Source organism: Colobus angolensis, unplaced genomic scaffold (genome assembly GCF_000951035.1).
Source record: "Colobus angolensis palliatus isolate OR3802 unplaced genomic scaffold, Cang.pa_1.0 Scaffold194, whole genome shotgun sequence".
Classification (NCBI taxonomy): domain Eukaryota; kingdom Metazoa; phylum Chordata; class Mammalia; order Primates; family Cercopithecidae; genus Colobus; species Colobus angolensis.
The window spans coordinates 2,876,716-2,892,822 of record NW_012115088.1 but is presented as its reverse complement, the minus strand read 5'-3'; the positions used below and the strand labels follow the sequence as shown (position 1 = coordinate 2,892,822).

Sequence of the window (16,107 nt, the reverse complement as noted above, 5' to 3'; positions counted from 1 at the left end):
AAAAAAAAAAAAAAAAAAAAAAAAAAAGAACTCCTTCTGTCTTTCTTGCTATGCATGGGCTCTGTGTTGAGTGTCTGCCTGTGTGCAGAGTGGGAGCTGGGCCAAAGGGAAGCCAATTACATCTCCAACACTGGTGTTGCTTTCATTTGTGAGAGGAGTAATTAAAAGTCCTTTTTGTTTTGTCCTTTCTTCCTTTCTTGAGGTTAAGGATTACATTTTTAAAAAATTGTTTCTGATCCTCTACAGTTCAGAATTAGACTTTGTTGGGGTTCAAAAAACGATACTCCAAAGTATAGCACCTGGCCTGCTGAGTACGTCCAACTAAAGCAGGGGCCCCAACTCCCAGGCGACAGACCAGCACCAGCCCATGACCTGTTAGTAATCGCGCCTCACAGGAGGAGGTGACCCGCAGTAAGCAAGCAAAGCTTCACCTGTATTTATAGCCACTCCCCGTCACTCGCATTGCCGCTTGAGCTCTGCCTCCTGTCAGATCAGTGGCAGCATTAGATTCTCATAGGAACGTAAACCCTGTTATGAACGGCACGTGGGGAAGGATCTAGGTTGCAAGCTTCTTATGAGAATCTAATGCCTGATGATCTGTCACTGTCTCCCATCACCCCTAGATGGGACCGTCTAGTTGCAGGAAAACAAGCTCAGGGATCCCACTGATTCTACATTATGGTGAGTTGTATACTTATTTTATTATATATTACAATGTAATAATCATAGAAATAAAGTGCACAATAAGTGTAATGCACTTGAATTATTCTGAAACCACCCCCTCCCCAGTCCATGGAAAAATTGTCTTCCACAAAACCAGTCCCTGGTCCCAAGAAGGTGGGAGACTACTGATCTAAAGGACATCTGAAGGGCCTCAGAAGCAGTCTCAGGACCAAGGTCACTCTGACCTTCTCCTGCCCTCCTACCTCTCACCCCTGAGTCTCCCTGGAAGCAAATCACAGAAACCAGAATTCCTCTTCCCCAAGGCAGGTCACAGAAACTAGAACCCCTATTGCCCAAGTCAGCCATGAATACAGGAATAACCTACAAGGAATACAAAGCTAACCTTCTCCCCTCCTAACTTTCTTTCTAGGCGCTGGCCATAAAGGAATTCTCTGACCTACCCTTGTCTGATAATAGGTCATAAGACTCCTATTGTAGAGGGTTCTTGCTCCATACCCAGGTGGAGGGAATGCCACCGAGAGGCCAAGAGGAATCTGGACAGGGCTTGCTGGGTTTTCTCATCTCAGTCTACTGGATCACACCCTTTTTTCCAATAACGTTTCTATACAGCTATTCATTCTTCATTCAACCTAAGCATAAAAATGGATATTTTTTCCTGTATCTTTGGATCTTCATTCCAAAGGCTTTCATGTCACATAAAGCTTTAAGTCATTTTTTGTGTGTGTGCTTTCTCCTGTTGTCTTTTGTTATAGCAGTGTTGGCTGGGACCCTTATGAGGAGTGAAGAAAGATATCACACGCTTTTCACCTCTACAGCTCAATGTTGCAAATATCCTGCAGCTTGTCTTGCTTTTTCCATGAAAGTGAAACTTTGAGAATTATCCCTGATGATACATGTCTGCAGTACATTGATTTTCACTGCTCTGCATCTTCCATTGTGTGATTAGAACACAACTCATTTATCCATTCTCCTGTTCCAAGTTTTTACTAATGCAAACAATGCTGCAATAAAATTATTGTTCATGTCTGAATTTTTGCATGACCTAGAATTTCTCTGGGGTATTAATCTGCCAAAGGAATTGCTTGGTCATAAAGATGGACATGTTCAAATTCATCAGGCATTGTCACATTGTTTTTCAAAGCAGTTGCATAAATTTATCATTCTTCCCACAACTTTTGAGGGTTTCTGTTGCCCAAATCCTCATACCAAAGAAAGAACACTCTAGAAGATGCAGGTCTCAGTCCCAATTCTCTCCATCTATACACCGGTATTAAGTTTCAGCACCTATGTTACTTAGAGCAATAAAGATCCCAGGGCAGACACAGTGTCAGCTCTGCAGTTCACTGTCCTGATTTTTAGTTTCTTCTTCATTTCTGGCCCAAGGCAATTTTTCTGCTTTTCTTAGCAATTCAGTCCTGCACTTATAAGGATGTTAGTTATAATTTGTTGAGCAATTCTTGGTGTTGGTAACTGGAGGGTTTTCAACTTATCTGTACTGCCAGGCTCTTAAATCCCTACCAGTGTTTTCAGCATGTGACCACTCTTTAAACACTCCCCAAATTTTGGATACCATGAAGTAAGTGGAAGCAAATTAGCAGCTACAATGAGCTATGGAACTCTCTTCCCAGGTGTTCATTAGTCACCATTACTCCAGCATGGCATAACAATTAATGGTAAGGACTCTGCGGCCAGGTTGTATGGATCTAAGTCCCAACTCTCTTTGACTTTGGGCAGTATACTTCATCTCTCTGGGCCTTAGTTTCTTCATATGCAAGATGAGGATGATGGCAACAGTACCTATTCAATAGGGTTGGTGTAAGGATTCAAAGAGTTACTAGTGATAAAAATGCTTAGAATTGTATCTGACACACAGCATGTGCTATGTAATCAATTGATGCATGAATAAAATGGAATCATGAATATTAGACATAAATTTTTGTATGACCTATATTATATATTCTGTGAATATTTTAGTAATGATTTTTCCTTCAATCCCCAGCATCAGCGATCTAAGGTTGGTAACATAGCACTACTTTTCACGTTTAATGATTCTAATGATAAATTGCTTTTACCTAAAAACATCTCTGTGTCCTTTTGAATATCAGCAAAATGGCTGGTGTCCATTGCAGAAAATTCCTTCCATCATGGAAAGAATTCCCTGCTCAAACCAAGCTGTTATACAACCTGGGAGCAAGGGTGTTGGGAATGTAAAGAGGGAAAAATGAATAAATATGAGGAAGAAGGACAAGAGAAATGCAGACTTGTTCTTCCTCATAACCTGGTGGCGTCCAGTTGCCAGTGGCAGGATGCTGCCCAAGGAGCCTCTTCTCTCTCTTACTTCTCCTAGCTCCGTGCTTCAGTCACAGAAACTCTGTGCTCGCCACGTGTGCCCTGCTGCTCCTCTGGGTTCAAAGAGGTGAATGGGGCAAAATATTGCAAAAAGCTTTCTTTTTGTCTAGAGTAGGCAATTTCCATATTCAAGGATGTCCAGGCTGTGAGAATCCCATGCTTCAGGGATCTGAGCCATCACAAGAATGGAATATTAGAAAAGAATCCATATGACACTGTTTATTCTGCTATTGTGTCATATATTGTCATTATCCTCTTTCCACCCTTTCATGCCATACACACCTTAATATTTTGTTCTTCCCAGGCCTACAATATACTTTATTTAAACTGAAATGAACTTATTAAGGTTCACTACACAGCCCATACAGCAAACCTGATAATGCCTCACAATAATATGAATTTAGATGTAACATGATAAGCAGTTAGTTCCCTTCTCAGCCAACACCCATTCTCAAACCAGGAAGGCCAAGTTCAGTTATCTTCCTGGGGCTGTGGTGGACGAAGTGATTACCTCATGACTGTTTTGGACTTTCTCATACACAGAGAGATGGACATTATTCTAAAAATATGCAAGTTTAATAAATATCATTTTCTTTCTTTTTTCACACCATACCTGGAAAACTGACTAGAAAATTTTGTTTGCAAAAATGGTTTACAAACTGTGCTGGGTGTGGTGGCTCATGCTAATCCCAGCACTTTGGGATGCCCAGGTGGCCGATCATTTGAGGTCAGGAGTTTGAGACCAGCCTAGCCAACATGGGGAAACTCCTTCTCTACTAAAAATTCAAACAAAAAATAAATAAATAAAAGCCAGGTGTGGTGGTGCACACCTGTAATCCCAGCTACTCAGGAGGCTGGGGCAGGAGACTCTTTTGAGCCTTGTAGGCAGAAGTTGCAGTGAGCTGACATCATGCCATTTCACTCCAGCCTGGGGAGCAAAGTGAGACTCTGCCTTGAAAAAAATACGTTTTTTTGCAAACATGTTTAGTCATTTTCCTTGACTAAACTTTTGGACCTCACTTACAGTTTTACAGAGGGGTGGGGAGTGTTACTCTGTTTCTTCATGGAGAGAAGAAAGAAAACTCTTACGGAACAAAACAGAAATCTGTTTTGATTTATGTGGTGGATCTATCAACCTCTTTTTCTATACCTTTTCTGTAACTGCCCCAAAGGTTCGCCTTGCTCACTGCACAAATGAAATCAATTCACAGAGATCATGGCATTGCAATAAAGGTAGAGTTTAATTGACGTGAAGCTGGCCATGTCACGTGTATTACTCAAATCAATCTCTTCGAAGGTTTGGAGGTTAGGGGTTTTTCAAAGATACTTTGGTGGGCAGCAGGCTAAGGTATGAGGGTTGATTGGATGGGACAGAGCTAAATCATGGAGAGTAGAAGCTGTTCTCTTGCACTGAGTGGGTTTCTGGGTGAGGCCGCAGGACTGACTGGTGGGTCTCAGTGGAGCCATTGGTCATTACAGGTGCAGAAAACCTGAAAAGACATCTCAGAAAGCCAATTTTAAGTTTTACAATAGTGATGCTATCTGCAGGACTAATTGGGGACGTTACATATCTTGTGACCTCCTGAATAATGGCTGGCAATCATTTATGTCTACACCTTAGCAGAATTCAGGGCCCTCTAATCCTCCTGGCCTGGTGATCTCTCACTAGCTTTACAAGGTGGCTGAATTTTGAGGAAAGGCTATTATCACTTAAGCTATAAACTAAACATCTCCCACAGTTAGCTTGGCCCAAGCCCAGGAATATTTAAGGGCAGTTTGAATGTTAAAGACAAGATGGGGGTTGGCTAGATCCGATCTCCTCCACCGCCTTAATTTTCTTGCTATTGTAACTTTCGCAAAGGCAGTTTCATTTCTACCATACAGCATTCGGGATTCAGAAATACTTGGTTTCACTATTATTCTAGGCACAGAAGAACCTTGTGAGTCCTGGACCTTTTATTATTTATTTATTTATTTATTTATTTATTTATTTAAGATGGCGTCTCATTCTGTTGCCCAGGCTGGAGTACAGAAGCGCCATCTGGGCTCACTGCAACCTCTGCCTTCACCTCCGGAGTTCAAGCAATTCTCCTGCCTCAGCCTCCCTAGCAGCTGGCATTACAGGCGTGTGCCACCTGGCCTGGGATCCTGGCCTTTTTAAATCAGGTATGGGCATATGGCTAGTTCTGGCCAGTGGTTTGTGGGAGGATGTGTTATGTGTCAATTCCAGGGCGGAACATTTGATTGTGGGAGCAAGACCTTTGAATTATGCTCTTTATCTGCAGTAGTGATTGCAGATGGACAGGCGGAGATAGAATCTCCTTCATCTGCATCCCTGAAAGACTAAAATCGGGGGAGTCCTCACCCACCCCTATAGGTATGTAGATTACATAGAAAAGAAAAAGGTTATTTGGGGCTGTTTGTTAAGCACAGCATAACAGCCTGTGCCGTTAATAATCATGCTAGCTCATACACGTGGGAAATACTTTCCCTGTGATGCTGACCTGTCAGAATGAAAATAATACTCTACATGTGAATCTCAAAACCTGAATTATATTCTTAGGTGTGCTTCTCATTATGGATACAGCCTTGAGCAAGTTAATAATTCATCAAAAATGTGTTGAGCACCTACTGTGGCCCAGGTGTGTCTTTGTCACATTTGTCTCCGGGCCTTGGTTTTGGCAACTATAGAATTAGAGAATTTGACTAGATTTTTAATTTTGTGATTTTAGCATTACTATAGTATTACTTTGTGCTCACTTGGCTTATTTATTGGGCTTAAGCGTGTTTTCCAATGTCACCTCTGCTCCAGATCTCTTTTTTCCTAATCTTTTCTTCTGGGAGAAGATAGTGCCCCTTATGCTTATGCTGCAATTAAGTAACCTGTGGAAAAGGCTTATGCGGTGACATTAGGAAAAAAGGTCAGCAGATCTGTGTTTTACTGGTACACAACCGTGCTGTGCTGTTTGTTTATGTATTGTGCATGGCTGTTTTCACTGTACACTGGCAGAGTTGACTAATTACAAAAGAAATAGAATTCCCCACAAAGCCAGAAAGAAAGAAAGCAAGGAAGGAGGGAAGGAGATAGGGAAGGAGGAAGGGAAAGAAGGAAAGAAGGAAGGAAAGAAGGAAGGAGGGACAAGGAAGGAGGGAAGGAGATAGGGAAGGAGGAAGGGAAAGAAGGAAAGAAGGAAGGAAAGAAGGAAGGAGGGAAAGAGAGAAGGATGAAGGGAAGAGGGAGGGAGGGAAGGAAAGAGGGAACCTACCTACCTAAAATCTGGCCCTTCACAGAAGTGTGCTGACTGCTAGCCTGGAAATATCTCCATATGTTTACTCTAATTTCTTATTTATCTGTTGTTACCTGTATAACTTTCTAGAACTCCACTGATACTGCATTTGCTAAGGTGGACTAAGACCTCCTAACTAAACCTAATAAACATCTTTCAGTCCTTTTGATGTAGGAGTTAGGAAGGAATTATTTAAACAGATAGTGAGGGTAAAGAAGTCCTTGGTAAGGTTTTCCTTTTAATGAAAAGCAGCCTCAAAATAATTTCTTTTCTAACAAAGAGCAACCTGTAAAATCAAGCTGCAGACATAGATAAACAAGCTGGAAGCTTGCACGGGTGAATGCTGGCAGCTGTGCCAATGGGAAAAGGCTAACCTGGGGGCCAGGTATGCTCAACATGGTGGCTCCATCTTCCCTTTTCCTTGCCAACCGTGTGTACAGTAAGGAGCAGAAAACATGGCGTCAGCCCAGTAGAAAACACATTTGCATAATAAAAGATTAGGGTGCGGTGTCCAGCTTCTCCATGTGCTATTACAAAAGAAATAGAATGCCCCACAATCCAGAAAGAAAGAAAGGAAGGAAGGAGGGAGCGAGGGAGGGAGGAAGGGAGAGAGACAGGGAAGGAGGAAGGGAAATAAGGAAGGAAGGAAAGAAGAAGGGAGGGAGAAAAAGAGAAAGGAAGGAAGGAAGGGAGGGAGGGAGGGAGGGAGGGAGGAAGGAAGGAAGGAAGGAAGGAAAGAGGGAGGAAGAGAAGAATGGAAGGAAGGAAGGAAGAAGGGAGGGAGGGAGGGAAGGAAGGAAGGAAAGAAAGACGTCACACCTGGTCCAACCAATCTTTGGGCCCTGTATAAATCAGACACCACCTCCTCAAGCCAGTCTATAAAACCCAGTGCACTCTGCCGTGACTGAAGTCTCACTTGGGCACCTCTCTCTTTCCCGAGAGAGAGAGCTATTCTCCATTCTCTTTCTTTTGTCTAATAAACCTCTGCTCCTAAAACCATTTCTTGTGTGTCTGTGTCCTCGATTCCCTTGGTGTGAGACAGTGAACCTTGGGTATTTACCCCAGACAATGAAGCAGCTTCACTTTCAAGAAGATATCTCTAAAAGATAAAAGATCAGATTATAGCTAAAAAGAGACGTAAAGTTAATGAACAGTTGATTTTTAATTCTTTTTACTTTTTAAAATAAAATAATTTTAAGATTAATTTGAAATACAGACATAAATATATTTAAATTTGATTTTATGTAATTTAAATATAAAATAATTTTAAGATACATTATGATTTATGATAAAAGAATTCTTTAAATTATAATAGGAAAAAAGAAAAGTCCTGGAGGAGAGAGAAACAGCGTTTTGATTATGAGGAACTGCTGCAATCTCACTGTGACTCTATTGAAGGGTACAGCAAGGGAGAATGGCAATAAATTCTTTAGGAAATATGTGTTCAGGGTAGAGCACAGATAGCATCGTACATCAAGGAAAGAAGTTTAGGCTTTATTTTGTAGGCAATGGGACAGAGTAATGTTTTTCAGCTTACGGTGACCTGCTCAGACTAGAGTTTTATGGAAATCAATCCTGTAGCAACTAATGTCCCTGATATATTTTGTTTGATCTATACACAACACAATATAGCATATTTATATTTCATTTCTTCTAAAGAAACTCAGTACTCCATAAAAATTTATTCTATACTTACTTGTGTACTTTTCATATTTTCACTACTCTCAAGTCAATTCCTTGAGGAGAAAGAGTTCCAGAAAATACCACTGAGTTTTTTTACATGAAAAAATTATTATAAAATATACATTGCTTCACTTAACTTTATGCTTACAAGTTTATGACTAGTAGGCTTAACTTTTCCATTGGAAAAAAATCAAGATTATTATATTTGAAGACATAAATTTTGTAACTGCCCAGGGGGTTCTTCCTCCCCACTGCACACACAAAATCAACTCACTTTGACTATGGCATTGCAGTAAAAAAGAATTTCATTGATGCAAGGCCAGCCGTGCCACACAGGAAATGGAGTTATTACTCAAATCCATCTTCCCAAAGGCATGGAGGCTAGGGGTTTTTCAAAGATAGTTCGGTGGGCGGGGGGCTAGGATGGAGGCATGCTGATTGGTTGGGTTGGAGATAAAATCAAAGGGAATGAAAGCTGTCCTCTTGTGCTGAGTCAGTTCTTGGGTAGGAGCCACAAGGCTGGTTGGTGAGTCTAGGTGGGGCCGTCCTCTTGTCAGAATTGCAAAAATCTGAAAAGATATCTGAAAAGGCCAATCTTAGGTTCTACAACAGTGATGTTATCTGCAGGATTAACTGGAGAAAGTGTGAAACTTATAACCTCCAGAATAATGGCTGGTAATTATTGAGAATTTAGGCCCCTCTTATCCTCCTGACTTGGTAGTCTTTCATTTGTTTTATAAGAACCGTTTAGTTTTGGGAAGGGCTATTATCATTTAAACTACAAACTAAATTTCTACCAAAGTTAGCTTGGCCCACATGCAGAAGTGGACAAAGACAGCCAATCTCTTAAGGCTCGAAGCAAGAAGGAGTCAGATGTCTCTCTCTGTCATAATTTTGCAAAGACAGTTTCAATTTGAGCTAGAAGAATGAATGTTCTTTCTCAACAATAGAGAACATGCTTAAATTTTTATTTTCTTATTCATTAAACAGTCAAACAGCTTTACAAGGCATGATAAAAGCAGCCATCCCCTAGTTCCTTCTTCATCCGTGATCTGTGATCTCCAGAGGAAATGATGTTCAATTCATCTTTATGGTATTTATTATCAAATTCCTCAATGATAATATAGAGTGTTGTTTCTTAGTTTTTTCAATATTAGTATCTACTGACTTCATACTATGGAGGATGAGGATTGAGTTCTATAATGTACCCTTTCCTATATTCACCCACTGTAGTTATTGATTTTTGATTAATATTCCATTTGACAACATGATTTGCATATAATAATCCATAGCTGAATCACACACTCATTAATGAAGGAAGCATTTTTTTGTGTAACACTTTTGTTGCTTCACTTTAATCAAGTCCTATTGCTTGTTTAATTCCTTTCTTATGTAACTTCCACTGATTTTTGCCCAAACTCTCACCCATTCATCTAAATAAAACTCCCCACAACCTGTTCATAAACAGCAAGCAAATGTTATTGTTTTGTTTCTTAGAAGAATCCTTCTAGAGTCCTTGGATACCCTTGCTCTAATTGGGAAAATTTGCTTCCTGGGCCAGCTTCTCTTCATTATCCTAGGATTTCCTTTCACCATCATCTCAGGAATTCACTTCACTCCACCCTAAAGTCGGATTTCTTGTTTCCCAGAAAACAGTTCATATTTCTTTCTTTCTTGGTTTACAAGTTTACTTCAGGTGAGTATCACAGTAGATTACTCACAAAGGGTCCATGAAAGATCTTTTTTTTGAGACCTTTGCATCTTTTTAAATGTTTTATTATAATCCCACCACTTGACTATTTGATAATAAAATGCCAAATTGGAAATAATTCAGCATTTGAAAGGCATAATTCCATCATCTTTTGACAATAGTGCTGTAACACCATTCCAATACCCAGTTTTTGCTGACAACTTGCTTCCACCCCCTCTTCACCCCACCCTCCCCACTCTGCCCTACTCCATCCTCCCATCCCCTACTCCATGCTCTGGAAGCTTTCCAAATAACATCTCTGTCCCAAGGTTCTGAAATGTCTTGGTAGGGGTAATATCTTTCCTCAATCACTGTGATAGTGTTAGAGTAGGTAGCTAGCCAGACATGAGCAGGACAGGAGAGAGTCCCCCACCTCCCCACTCCACCAGGAATGTCAGGCGACCATCATATGATAGTCAGGTGGTTGTTAAACTCTCTAAAATAATAATTGGTAGCAGCCAGCACCAATGAAGAGCTGGCTCCCAATAGATAGAAAACACCTGAAGCTAGTGAGCAGCTGCTTCTCGATAGATCTTAGGAGTTGGGTGATTGGGCTCAAGCATGCACACTAAGAGGCACAGTAGGTAGAGTTTAACTGGTATATGACCTCCCTCTGGGAACACTTGACTGGTAAGGGAAAAACACCTCAAGTGAGCATGCGCACAACTTCAGTAAACACACTGCACATGTGGCGCCTCCCAAGTGCTGGCAGGCCACTGCACGTGCAGACAGCCCATCCCAAGGGAAGAATCAGGGGAGAACAGACATAAAACCCTGGAAGCATGCCAACATATAAAACCCCATGTCAAGGACTAAATGGCACATTTGGATCTCTCAAGTCATCCGCATGGCCCTCTTCCAAGTGTACTTAACTTTCTCTCATTCCTGTTTTAAAACTTTTTAATAAACTTTCACTCCTGCTCTAAAACTTGCCTTGGTTTCTCACTTTGCTTTATGGTTCTCAGATAAATTATTTCCTCTGAAAAGGCAAGAATCAAGGTGCTGCAGACAAATATGGATTCATCCCTGCTGACATACTTTGGTGCTGTTATTACCAAAACACCAGGGGTTCGGTCTAGGTTCTGCTACTTGCCACACAGAAAGCCATGCACTGAGATGACAACTATTGACAAGGAAGAAGGCTTTAATCAGGTGCTGCAGCTGAAGAGATGAGAGCTCAGTCTAATTCCATATCCCTGACCCACTAAAACTAGGGGTTTATATAGAAAGGAAGAAATGTAATAATGTAAGAGAACAGGACCAGGGAGGGGCAAGGAAGCAATCATGACAAATGAGGGGTCCTGGCATCTGATTGTCTGGATGTGGTGATCTGGTGACTTTCAGTTCTTTGATATTTTTTTGAGAGGCCTGAAAGTTGTGTCCTGTGGAAGGAACTCAGATAAAACAAATATAAGTTTTAAGCTTTAAGACCTAAAGTGTCAATTCCTATGTTTATCAAGAACTGTCTATGGGACAACTGGGTCAGTTTCACCATGACTGGGATACTGCATGGGGTGGGTTTGTGAGAGCACCAGGTATCCTAAGGGAAACTTGGGAGGGAACCAGTTACTAGATGGTTTGATTAGTCTTTTATTCCTATACCCAGGTTGGACACCTAATTTGCACATCAGGGCCACTGGGGCAATGAAGGTGAAGACTGGAGCACTCATCACCCAAAGTGGCATCCCAAAGCCTCTCCAGTCTACTGAGGGAATACCCCCAGTTTACTATGGGTCTGTATCTCCTGTCATGCTGGGGAGGTGGAACATGAGCACACGTGTTAGGAAAAAAAGATGGTGAACTATGCCTGGGCAAGACGAAGCCAGAGGAAACTGGTGGAGGTCCACAATGGTCCTCATGGGCAAATTGATTGTCCAACCTGGATATAGGGATGAAAGACTAATTGAACCATCTAGTAGCTGGTTCCCTCCAAAGTTTCGCTCAGTATAGCTGGTGCTCTCACAAAACCCACCCCACACAGTTTTATCCAAGTCACAGCACCAAACTATGTTAGCAGAGGTGAATCCATAGGGGTCTGCAGCAACTCAATTATTCCCTACTCAGAAGAAAGAATTCATCCGCTGAGCATAAGTCAGAGTGAGAGATCAAGGCAATATTTAGAGCAGGAGCGAAAGTTTATTTAAAAGTCTTAAAGCAGGAATGAAAGGAAGTAAAGTACACTTGGAAGGGGGCCCACTGGGCAACTCAAGAGTTCCAGTGTGCCATTTAGTCCTTGACTTGGGCTTTTTATATGTTGGCATGCTTGTAGGGTTTTGCATCTCTTCTTTTCTGATTCTTCTGATCCTTCCTTGGGGTGAGCTGTTCGCATGTACGTGCCAGCACTTGGGAGGGGGCCCATGAGCAGTATGTTTACTGGAGGTTGTGTGTATGCTCACTTGAGGTGTTTTCCCCTTATCAGTAGAGTGTCCCTGGAGGAAGGTTATATGCCAATTAAACTCTACCATTATGTCTCTTAGTGTGCATGCTTGAGCACGCTCAACTAACTCCTGAGATCTTAATGGGAAACTGCTGCTCACCAGCTTCAGGTGTTTTCTATCTATTGGGAGATTGCCTTTCCCTGGAGCCAGTAGTGACCAATTATCATTTTAGAGGGTTTAACAACAACCACCTGACTAGCACCTAATGGTCACCTGTCTAGCACCTGATGGTCACCTGACATTCCTGGTGGGGTGGGGGGCTTCTCCTGCCCTGCTCATGTCTGTCTGGCTGTCCACTCCAATAATAGACACATAGTCCTTTCAATCTAGGAAAGCACATTCTTTCATACCTGTTGTGGGACATTTTCTTCTGTTATTTTTTGATAATTTCCTCAGAAACATTTTTTCAATTCTCATTATCTGGATTACTACTTAGATGATGTTGAATCTTTTTGCCTAATGCTGTTTCCTTATCTTCACTTGTCTATTTTTCCATCTCTTTGTCTTTTGGGCAGATTTTCTCAACCTAAACGTTCCATCCTCCTGTTGATTTTGTATGTATTTAGGAGATGGGATTTACTATTTGAGAGCATTTTGTTGTCATAAGATTCCTTATTTATTTTGCTTTTTCTTTTGTAAATTGACAAATAAAAATTGTGTATATTTATGATATATAGCATGATATTTTGATATATGTATACACTGTGGAATGACTAATCAAATGAATTAACATATCTATTACCACAGATACCATTTTTTGTAGTGAAAGAACATTTAAAATCTACTCTCTTAGCAATTTTCAAGTATACAATACATTCTTGTTAATTCTACTCACTGTGTTGTAGAACAGCTCTCCTCTACTTATTTCTGCTAACTGAAACTTTGGATCTGTTGACCAACATCTCCTCAACTCCCTCCTCCTTCAGCTCCTGGTAACCATAATTCTACTCTCTATTTCTTGTTTCTTTTTCAGACAGGGTCTCACTTTGTTGCCCGGGCTGTAGTATAGTGCCCTGATCGCAGCTTGCTGCAACCTCAAGTTCCCACGCTCAAGCAATCTTCCTGCCTCAACTTTCCAAGTAGCTGAGACCACAAGCATGCTCCATGACACCTGAACTTCTGAACTCAAGCGATCCTCCTGCGTCAGCCTTCCAAAGTGCTGGAATTACAGGCATGAGCCACTGAATCCTGCCTGCCCTCTGTTTCTACGTGGTATTTGTCTTTCTACGCCTGACCTATTTCATGTAACATAATTTCCTCCAGATTCACCCATAGTGTCCCAAATGACCAGATTTTTTTCTTTTTTAAGGCTGAATAGTATTCCATTGTGTATATATACTACATTTTCTTTATCTATTCATCTGTTGATGGACACTTAGATTGATTCCACATCTTGGCTATTGTGAATAAGCTGCAATGAACTTAGAAGTGCAGATACTGCTTTGACATAATTCATTTCATTTTCTTTGGATATATATCCAGAAGTGGAATTGGGCTGGAATATTTTTAATATTTTGAGGAAACTCCATATTACTTTCCATAATAGCTGTGCTAATTTACATTTCCACCACCAATATATAAGGGCTTCCTTTTCTCCACGTCCCCTCCAACACTGGTTATCTGTCTTTTTGATATGTTTTCTCTTCTCTGTAAAGCTGTTGATTGTAGCATTTTAGTTTTTCCAAAATTTTTTAAATCAAACTTTTGAAACATATAGCTGAAATGAAACAATTTTAACATGAATGCTAATATACACCCAGCACCTACATTCTTGCTTTTCCACGTGTTTACTCCTGAATTAATATATTACTTGTTGTATGCCTTTGAAAGTAAACTGCAAACAAGTGCATGCTTCTCCTAGATCCTTCCACATACTCTGCCATTAACTAGAGTTCAATGTTTAATTTTTTCCTTTTGATGTACAATTAATACACAATTAATTTACACACACATTTTACTTAGTTCTGAAAAATGTGTACACTTGTATAACTCAAAGTCCATCATTATAGAAGATTACTATCACCCTAGCAAAATCTTTTGTGTCCCTTCTCAATCACCAATCCTGACCAACACCCCAAGAAAACTACTGTTCAAATTTTTCTCCATCATTGATTGGCTTTGACTGTTTTAGAACTTCATAAAAATAAAATACTGTAGTGAAGTATATACAATTTTATGACTAACTTCCTTTGCTCAACATAATATTTTTGAGATTTATTCATATTGCTGCATGTCAATAGCTGGTTCTTTTTATTGCTGCATATTTCATTGAATAAAAATGTCAAAGCTTGTTTATTCATTCTTGTCTCACATTAAAGTATCTGGGGTATGTTTTCCACTTTTGGCAATTAGAAGTGGAACAGATTTGAATATCGTACAGGCTTTTTATGTGTATGTATGCTTTCTTTGAGTAAATACCAGAAATTATGTTATTGGATCATAGGTTAATATATGTTTAGTTTTAGAAGAAAATGCCAGCTCTTTTTTCCAAAATAGTTGTCCCATTTTACACTCCCAACAATAATGGATGACATTTCCAGTTGCTGCACATCCTTACCAAAAATTAGTTTTTCTAGTTTTAGTCATTCTAATGGGTGTGTAGTGGTATCTCTATGTAGTTCTAATTTGCATTTCTCTAATGACTAATGATGTTAAATACATTTTTATGTACTTGTTTCATGTACTTGTTGATATGTCTATTCAATTCCTTTGATCATTTTTATGGAGCTGTATTTTGTTATTGAGTTGTAGGATTTCTTTATATAAACTGCATACCAGGCCTTTGTCATATACATGCTTTGCAATGTACATTGTCTTAAAATCTGTGGCTTGCCTGTTCAATTCATTAGTGGTGCTTTTGTTAAGCAGTTTTTAATTTTGATGAAGTGTAACTTACTAACTTTTTATTATGGTTATTTGCTTTATGTTTCAGGCCCAAATTTTGCTTTCTCATAAATCACAAACATTATCCTATGTTTTCCTTCCAAAATTATATGGTTTTATGTATTTTCCATCTCAGAATATTCTCTAATTTTTTGCTGATTTATTTACTAAAGAAATTTGAGGGATTTGCTATAATGTTAGGGATTTTTCTAGATGCCACATTGTTATTGATTTCTATTTTAATTATATTATGCTCAGAAAACATATTCTGTATGCTTTCAACCCTTTACATGTATTGAGACTTGTTGGAGGGTCCAGCATATAATCTATCTCAGTGAACACACCATATTTACTTGAAAAGATGTGTATTCTGCAGTTGTTCAGTGTAGGGTTCTATAAAATCATTTAGGTCAAGGTGTTTGATAGTTTGTTCAAATCCATCTACTTCTTTATTAATTTTATTTATCTGACTCTATCAATTGCTAAAAGAATTTTGTTAAAAATTATCAAGTATGATTTTAGAATTATTTATTTCTCCCTTTGATTAATTAATGTTGTTTCATGAATTTTGAAGCTGTTCAGAGACCAAAAAAAAAAAAAAAAGCTATTTATGAATATTGTCTTCCTAAATGGACTGATGATCCTTTTGGCATTATGAAATGTGTATCTTTGTTTCCAGTGTTAATTCCTTCCTGAAGATCAGCAGTGTGATATGTTATCATTTACCTAAAGCCTGAAGAATGTCCATTAGCATTTCTCAGGGAGATAGTCTGCTGGTAAAGAATTCTCTTTTCTTTTTCTAAAAATGCCTTTATTTTGCCTTCATCTTCGCTGGTTGAGAATTGGTTGTCAGATTTTTTGTGTGTGTCCTTTCAAGATGGTAATTATGGTGTATTGTTATATTGTTCACTTTTATAGAATGTGTTGTTTTTCTCTGGATGCTTTCAAGATTTCCTCTTTATTTTTTTGGTGTTCAGTGCTTTTATTAGGATGAGCCAAAGTTTAGTTTTATTTTTAATTTTTCAACTTGAAG

The 16,107-nt window shown here is 39.6% G+C and overlaps 1 long non-coding RNA gene across 1 annotated transcript in view; it reads left to right on the top strand.

Moving 5' to 3' along the window:
• Positions 1-14,490, top strand: part of LOC105510920 — a 28,286-nt gene extending 13,796 nt beyond the window's left edge. Inside the window, exons 2-3 of the long non-coding RNA XR_001001631.1 lie at positions 11,360-11,431; positions 13,169-14,490. This is a non-coding gene — a long non-coding RNA (uncharacterized LOC105510920). The remainder of the gene's footprint in view (positions 1-11,359; positions 11,432-13,168) is intronic.
• The last annotated feature ends 1,617 nt before the right edge of the window (positions 14,491-16,107 follow it).